This window comes from Megachile rotundata, chromosome 12 (genome assembly GCF_050947335.1).
Source record: "Megachile rotundata isolate GNS110a chromosome 12, iyMegRotu1, whole genome shotgun sequence".
NCBI lineage: Eukaryota > Metazoa > Arthropoda > Insecta > Hymenoptera > Megachilidae > Megachile > Megachile rotundata.
In genome coordinates this window covers 14,408,055-14,417,086 of record NC_134994.1, presented here as the reverse complement: position 1 = coordinate 14,417,086, position 9,032 = coordinate 14,408,055, and positions in this window count along the sequence as shown.

Below are 9,032 nucleotides of genomic sequence, written 5' to 3'. Positions count from 1 at the left end.
ACAAACGCGTGTGTTTACAACATTCCACGAATTTTTCTTTGCTGAGATTCAATCAACATCGATACCGCGGAGTAGACTTTTGAACGAAACTTGCTTTTGAAATATTTTCGCGAATTCATCTCGATTTGCGAGGCATTTTTGATAACGAGATATAGGAAGTGTACGAATCAGGTCAGGAAGAGTTCGAGGTTGAGCAAGCCTTGAAATTTCCGTCATCAGCATCCCGCCTCGTTAATGAACGGAGCAACACCGTTGTTCCGTTGGAAAACACCTAATCGAGTAAACACAGTCTACCAACTTAAAGGAGCAATCAAGCACACTGCTCGAGGACGCATAATTAAGTCCCAGTGAAATTCATTTTGTTTAAACGGGAGTAAAGGTGTAATCAAGTAATTAAGCGAGCCATTATTTATTCAGACGTTTTTGGTAGGTGCAGGCTTCTGCATTTTGTAAAGGTTAATACCTAGAATATTTTTGACTAAAAAATGATCATACGATTTTTGGTAAATTTAGTCCGAAGGTTGACAAGTGTCCCGGAGCCACATTTCGTATAAGAAATAGCTTGGATAAGTAGACTCTTCCCGTCAGAAATCTGCGTCCAGTGGAGTTACGTAGTTGCTCAACAAATACGGAATTCAATCTAAATGTAAATACGCGTCTGGAAGGGAAGTATTCCAGAAGGGAAAGAGAAAATATCGAAACAACTAGGGACAAACTTCTCAGAGCTTTCCAACTTTTCCATGGACTTGCATCGATTTGGATACAGCTGTTTTCCTCTAATCTTTTTAGACGTTAAACGAACGGATGCATATCATCTCCATAGGAAAGAGATAAAGGATCAATAGTGTCAGGAAAATACGAAAGGTTTCGCGAAACAATTCGTCTGTTTCGCGAACGTTTGCGAAATCTCTATGGATCGTCAATTAAAATAGTTTCAACGGAATCACGTTTTCCTCAGGATTGACATGTTCCCAAAAAAATCTCGATTTACTCTGTATCCCAGTTTCAGCGTGTAGTTTGAATTTTTATTCGTTTGGACCGAGATCAAATCACCGCAGTTTCAACGTTTTCCTCATTTCCCCTGGGGTCACCGCGAGCTACAGAATTCGAGGACAGCTGAAATTCTGCAAATTCGTCCGCAAAAATCCTAGAGAAGTTTCAAAAATCCGGTGGTTCGGTAGTTTATGATAATCCGTGAAAAATAGGATTTAGAACATCCCAAAAATCGAATCTAAACTTTTTACGTTACCAAGCTTATCTACTGTACCACTCTGCTATAATCCCTTCGTCCATTTTTCTTATCAGAGGTTTCATAATTCTGAATGAAGGTCTACAGTACCTAGCGATCCTTACCGAATCTCTTTTCAGGGCATTCGATGCCAGGGGTAGCATCCTATTTTCGACGGCTGACAATGTTAGAGTTAAACGTCTGTTGTCCTCTGGATTCGTGTTTCCGAGTAACTCGAGTGGCTGTACTTTAGGGTTGACATCCGACGATTTCATTCGGGCCATGGCAATTCTCCCGGTCGCGTGACACATGACCTACCAGAAAAAAGGACTTCGTGACAAAGGATCCTGTCCGGAGGAGAATGCCTGAAAGAGGCCGGCATTAATAATTGTGCTCGACGTAGTACACGACTCTACACTTTCGTGAACGTGTTCGATCCTCCGCTGACAATCGCCTAATCGTTCCGCACTAACGTTATTGCGGTCGACCAATTAAAATCGTGGAAACCGTCCGAGTCAAGTAATTTCGAGGCATAATCGTCGCTGCTCGTGGTTATTGCTGAACGATGAGCGGTTTATGCGGATTATGTACAACGATTCGTTATCGTAAGTGCTTTGGGTAACATCAATTTCTCTCTGCGGTACAATTTTGATTCTATCGCCTGAATTATGGTCTACTATGTTTTTGCTGGAACTCATGCACGCATCGAGGGTTGATTTATCTGCAGAAGTTTCAAGGGAAACAGCAAGTTACACGGTTACTTCTGGTCTGTCGCGAACACGGGAAGACAAGCGGAACGATGGGACTTTAATGTTGCACGGAGGTGCCGAATCAACTCCATGGATTATGGAAATTTATTTCGCGTCGTTCGAAACCGGGTCAAGGTCGAGCAAAGTCACGGGGTCGTCCGAAGCATCGGTACTTTCGTTGCTCGCGTTTCTGAAATCAGATCGTGGTATTTATAAATGGGAATTTCTAAAGCAGCAATTAATAGTTTCCGAACCTCGTCAGACTTCGTTGACGAGGATTTCGATCGTGTTTCAAACAATCAATGATTAGAGCGCGGGTCTCATTGCTCGAGCAACATTTTAAATAATGGGAGTCTATTTTAAAGAGGAACAATCTGAAACAGAATGGTACACTAGGGGTGCGCGTCGCAGGGGTGTCGACAATGATTTTCATGAACGGTGGACAGAATCGACGTTGCGTAGACGGGAGATCTTATCGCGAAAAGTTAATATCCTCTTCGATACATGGCGTACATACGTTAAAGCTTATGATTAAAGAGGTAATACAGCCTGGTATCGCGTTACCACCATATTGGCCGATGTGCAGCAACCGGTGCAATCTCTCGACCCCAGCACCTTTAGATCAAGCTGTATTGTGTGGAAAGTTTTTCGATTACAGGTCACTTAGTGGACCATTAACTGGCTTTAAAAGCCGCTTTGTATCGAACGGAAACGGCTCTACCTCGTTAAAAGCAGTTGTTTTAATCGTTAATCGCTTAGACGATAACTTCTACCGAGGTACGATGATTGGAATTCCTCGAACTTTCATCCTTCAATAGGAATTTTGTTCGCCACGTACAAAATAACAAATAAGGGATAAAGACATTAGCGTTTGCAGCTTTAGATTAAAGGTACTGAAATACTATTACAAACGCAAAGTATAGAAATGTTAACGAAAGACGTGACATCTTTTCAGTAATCTTTCCGAATCTCTTATCATTTACCTCGAAAGCCTGGCAAATTGAAATGGGTTTGCCTCTCTCCGGAAAATTGAAAGTTTGCAGCATTCAGCAGTCACGTACCGACCGCCAAAGACGCCCACCAGAAAAGGAAAGTGTTCCATGAATGCTCGACGAATCGTGAATTAGATGTCTTTATTTATCGTGAATTGTTTTCTCGTGCAGAACGATAAGGCTTATCGAGAGATCTAGCATCTGTCAAAGTGCGCAACGTAGTAATTCGGTTACCGAATAGAGGACTGTCGCGAGACACGGAGGGTTAAACGACGACGTCAAAACGAATTAAGTTTCTCGGATGAACGTCGATCAGCAACGTTTGCGTTCGTAATCTGAAGTTCGAGGTTCCTGCAGATGGGCCATCGCGATTGCATTCGTGATCCACGGTGGATACATCGATAAAGGGAGGCCCAAAGAAACTGATGGATGGAGGTTTGAAAGGGCTTTGTCGAGAAACAGGTAAACCCCGGAGGCATCGACAACATGCACAATATTCTGATATCGTGGCTTGCGCTTGTTCCGTCGAATTTCTCATTGTTCCCCAAGATGACTAACCCGTTGCTGAATCGACGGCTTCGAAAATGGACCAGATCGGCTGGCTTCGATAGATTACTCGGTTCAGTGTTTGTCTAAAATGGATCGTGTTGTTATCGCTCGTTAGCCGGTAACTTGATTTCGTCGTGCTTTCTGTTTGTTTTACAATCGTGTACGAATTCGTTTGGGAATTGAACGCGATTTCAGTAGATCGTTCTATTGTCACGCGTTGTATTCGTTGCATCGCCACGCGGCATCTCTACGTGTTCTATCACCACGTGTATAACAGCGTTAAATTGAGCTACCGAAGTTTGTATTAGGTTTACGTTCCGACTTCTAAAGTTCCGGTACGCTGTGGGATTATGAAGAAAATGGTAAGTTTAGAGTTCAAGGGAAATACGCGATCACGGACCGATTCGCTGCGAATGACACTCGTAAACACGTGTCTGATGGTTGCTCTCGCCTTGAATGTTTGCTGTCAAGCTAGCTAGAAGTTTACTCACTGAACGTAGCTCTGCTCCAAGTTATTAGAAACGCGAGGTGAAACAGAAACGAACTTGGTAATTAATTCTGAAAACCTCGATGTTTCACGCCTTCGACTTTCTAACGTGTCGAATTAGCGCAAAGAAGAAGTGTTATCTCTGCACGATTTGGAAGACAAAAATCGAATAATTCGCATCATAAAATCCCCTTCACCCGGTACTAAATTATTACGTCTGCAACCGAATGAAGTCCATCTTCGAAACCCTAACCTGTCGCCAAGGTGATAAACCTCCAGCAGGGTTACACCCAACGTACGTTCGAAAGGAAATAAAAAACCATATTTATAGTTCCAACCCCTTGTTGCCTTCGCGCCCTCTCCGTCGGTGCTATTTCTTCTATTTGAAATCACTCAGGCATACATCGAAAGACGATTTGCCGAGCACGACACGCCCACCGTGCACAGCACACGCATCCGGAGCGTTTGCGACGTAACCGGAAAACCGGACCCCGACACAACCGAAACTTTTCATACGGGGTTTGCCTTAAGACCGCAACAATCCCCTCTATTGTCGCGCCCTATACTCAAGAGTTGCTAACACGGTTAATGCAACACCGTCCGGGTCAGCCATAGCTGTGAATAAATTTAACGCCAGGTAACTAGCTACTGTACTCTGCCATTGTGTAATGGAAAAGTTACGTAAACCAGGTAGTGGAAACGGTACATTTCTAATGTTATGGACTCCTTCGTTGCGGGCTGTATCGCCACGTTGAGTTGTGAGGCGTGGAATTATCAAGTGTTGATTCTTTATGTGTTGGTGTACGTATCGAATTACTGAAAGTTAATTCTCTATGCGTTGATGTACGTATCGAATTACCAAGCATTAATTCTTTATGTGTTGATGCACCACGTATCGAATTACCAGGCGTTAATTCTTTATGTGTTGATGTACCACGTATGGAATTACCAAGCGTTAATTCTTTATACGTTGATGTACCACGTATGGAATAACCAAGCTTTAATTCTCTATGCGTTGATGTACCACGTATCGAATTACCAAGCGTTAATTCTTTACACGTTGATGTACCACGTATCGAATTACCAAGCTTTAATTCTCTATGCGTTGATGTACCACGTATCAAATTACCAAGCGTTAATTCTTTACACGTTGATGTACCACGTATCGAATTACCAAGCTTTCATTTTCTATGCGTTGATGTACCACGTATCGAATTACCAGGCGTTAATTCTTTACACCTTGATGTACCAAGTATCGAATTACCAAGCATTAATTCTCTATGCGTTGATGTACCACGCGATAGATGTACGCGCTGATCACGTATCACCAAACGTCACGTGTTGTTATAATTTTGAATGGAACTTTTCCCAGCTCTGGAAAAATGTACACGAGATCGTGCTCTCACAACCAACGGACCGGTAGATTTAATCAATTAATTCCAGTATGTCGAAGCTGGCAATCGCGCGAACAATATAGAATTGCATGCGCATCGATGGCAATGCAATTTCGTTTTGTCGTACGCAATGTACCTTTCGAAGCGACGGAAGCGCGTTTAGACTCATGTGTGCCGCATCGATTTATCGTTGCTCGAACCAAGGCTCGCTTTAACGTTTAATTTAATTACAGAACAGTCGGCAATTTCGTCGAGTACCAGTGTGTAAGCCCATAAAACGTTTTCGCGTGATGAAATTTCCAGCTCATAGTGTCGTATCTTATTATCGTCATCGGTTTTGTCTCTCCCGGAACGATGGTCTCGGAAAACATGTATCGACGTGGAAAAACAACGTTGCTACGATTTCTCTCTGATAGCTACATTGTATCGTTTCATTTATCATTCTCTATAGCTTTGTTGCGTAGAAACGACCGAACTAAACAGACCAGTTTAAACGGAATTTTAAGCGGTAATTTTATACCGCTTTTACTTTCATGCACGATGAAACGAAGTTTCTGCGTTGATGAATTACCATCCTGTTCAGCAATATTCCAGCATCCATGCTGTCAGCGTGATGTATAAGTGAATATACAGCGGAGGGACACGTAAAGGGAATTTTCACGAGAAAATTCATGTTTCTCGAGCAAACACCGAAGAGTTAGGTTCGATTCACACTATTAACCCTTTAATCGATGAGACACAAAGGGGTTAATTCATTTCGAGTATTTCTTTCATTTTCGTTTTCAATTTTCAAGTTGTTTCAGCAGGTATTTTTCTGATTATCCGAGAGAATGGAATCAAGATATTTATACGACATTAATCATCCAACCTTCGCTCCATTTAATCCGCAATAAACCCCTTGCTACTCTTTGTCGAGGTAGTTCTATCGTTGCAGACCGCGAACGACACAAAGAGGTCTGCGAGCTGTGAATCGACCTTTAACGACAACTCGGTACACGCGGAAATTCAAGAGAACATCGACTACATGGTGTGCAGGGAAGGAAACACATTGAGTGTATAAAAGAGGCGGCGTAAGACTGGAGGAAGAGGAAACGAGTGATCGTAGAAGAGGAGTGGAAAGAAGGAGTGAAAGAACGGAGGGAAAACTTGCTCCGGCTTTATTGATTTCGTTCTCTGGCAGTAGGAGGGTGGCTATCATCGAGCATCGCTTCCCTTTCTTGCTTAGGCGCTCGTGAGAGCCGAATATTACAGGACCAGGGGCAACGAGACGAAGAGGAGCAACGATGATTGCCAGAAGGTCGCGGAGACTTCTGATATCTCAGCTAGATCCGCAATTTCTTACGCGTAGAAGCCATTTGAGTCTCGGCCCGAGGAAAAAACACCCACACCCTCTTTCCTGGGGATCTGCTTCGACTGTTTGCGTGCTTGTCACTCCCTCGTGACCACGTGGAACCAACGATCAGGACCTCCCAATCGCTGACAGTTATGGTCTCTCTTCGCAAGGACAATCGTAAAACGCAGCTTTCCGCTCAATTCGCTCGGCCCGAAACACCATCGTGCTAACCAAAATCCCGTGACACGACGCTTCACGACTTAAACGGACGCCGTTGGCGTAACCTAGATTTTTGTCTGGGATCAGAGTTATTTCGACAACGCTTAGTAAATAAATTTTAGAATCTGGAAATTGTGAAGTTTGCATAGCGCACTGTGGTAAATATCCCTTACATTGTACGTCCTTCATCGCTGTACACGAGGATCAGTCCACCTTGGAGGGTGGTGCCCACCTAGCTACCCACGTAATTACGGCAATGGAGAAACGCAGATAATTAAGCGGGGATATTTACGCTCGGATAAATTGAAAGCGATACCATGAATCGTAAAAGCAATTTTCAGCGGAAGAAACTGGTAAAGAAAATGGCGGTGCCTTTATAAATCGCTGATGTATACGCGAGAAAAAGGCATTTCGAAAACCACCCTTTATCTTCTTCCTCGTGCATTTGCATATTTTTCAGCGGGTTTCTTGAAAACGACGCGTTTCATTTTGACGATATCTGTAGGAGTTCTTTTTATGGCAAAGAAGGGTGCTTTTGAACAGCTTCCTGCCGTCGGGGAGAAATATATTTTCGGTCGATTGTTTGGCTATCGAAGGCACAAAGGACTTCTTTATCCGCTGTCGCTTTCAGAAGTGTCCTTCGATGGAATATGATTTTTCAGTTTTTAATTTACATCCGAAGGTCGCACCGTATCGTGTAACGTTTACTCGCCACCAAGGACGAACCTATTTTATCTGTTCTGTTCTCCCACATTCTGTTAGCCAGCACATAAATGTACATCTAAGCAAAAATTGCAATGAAAAGCTTTTACCTCGAGACAGACGCTTCGAGACAATGGAACGTCATTTCGAGTCAAGCACGCATGTTGCCCTAAACAAAGCAGATTACGGCGCAAGAAATCCTCGCCGTGGAAAGGAGATTTACTTCGGAGCATCCTCGAGCTAATCCTTCGGGGAAGAACACGAAATACGCGTAATAAGGATCAGACTTATTTGGCCAATTAACGTTGCCCGATGTGGAAGCCCCGTGGTGCGTTGCCAATGAATTCCGAGCTGTCCTGCAGTTGCCAGTCTTCCATCATTTGGAGGACAGTTGGACCAATTGTGGAAACCGTATCGCAACGTTCCGCTCGAACTAAAACCGTCTCCTCTCGTCATCGTGACTTACGAAGCATCGTAAATACCCTTTTGATGCATAGTTTTTACGCCGGACGAAAAGTGGTGGTTTTAATTGCGATCGCTGGTCCGGAAGGCCAACTTTCGAGCCATTGGATTAACTCTGACGAGTCGAAGGGCTCCGCGTAACACTTAATCAGCGGTTAATTAGTTTTCTCCGGCAAGCTCTACGAGCCCGTGTTCCGCGATGAATGGTACAAAAGGCGATTAGTTGGAACCTTAGAGTTAAAAGGAACAAGATGAGGGGTTGTTAAACTCTGTAAAATTCCTGATGAAATATCGAAGAGTTGATGGAGTCCCGGAAGTTCATTGCATTTTTAAACGACGATATATCGCACGCGCGAATTGCTTAAATCTGTTATGGGTTTTAAAATGTTTGGCCAGAGACAGAATATCCTGAGCGGTTTCCAATATCTCCGGCGACAATTCGCGTGAAAATTCGCGTCACGAAAGTTCAAACAGAAGGATAGAGAGGAACGAATGTTCACGACAGGAACGTGTCGTTTTAAGAAAAAAGGAACTACAAACAATTGGCTTTCTACGTCGAATATCGTCCCGGTGAGCCTGAGGGTCGATCGATCCGGCGCGACGTTGAAATACCGCAAAAGCTGCGAAACCGGGAGAGAAAACCGGAATATCGCAACGTGTTCATGAAATTCTACCTTCGTTCCGAATACACTCCCTTCAATACCAATGATCAAATCGGCGAAGGATTGGAAAATCCTGTGATTTCTAATTACCCTGACACGACTGCGGGGAGAATTTTTCACCTCGATTATAAATAGTCAGTGTCACTTTTCCTGGCCGTTTCGAAGAGCAGACATTACTCACCGAGTGTCAACGCGAGATAAGGAATCAATTTAATTGCAATTCAAAGGTTACCCGTGATTGTTGAAATGAAAGAA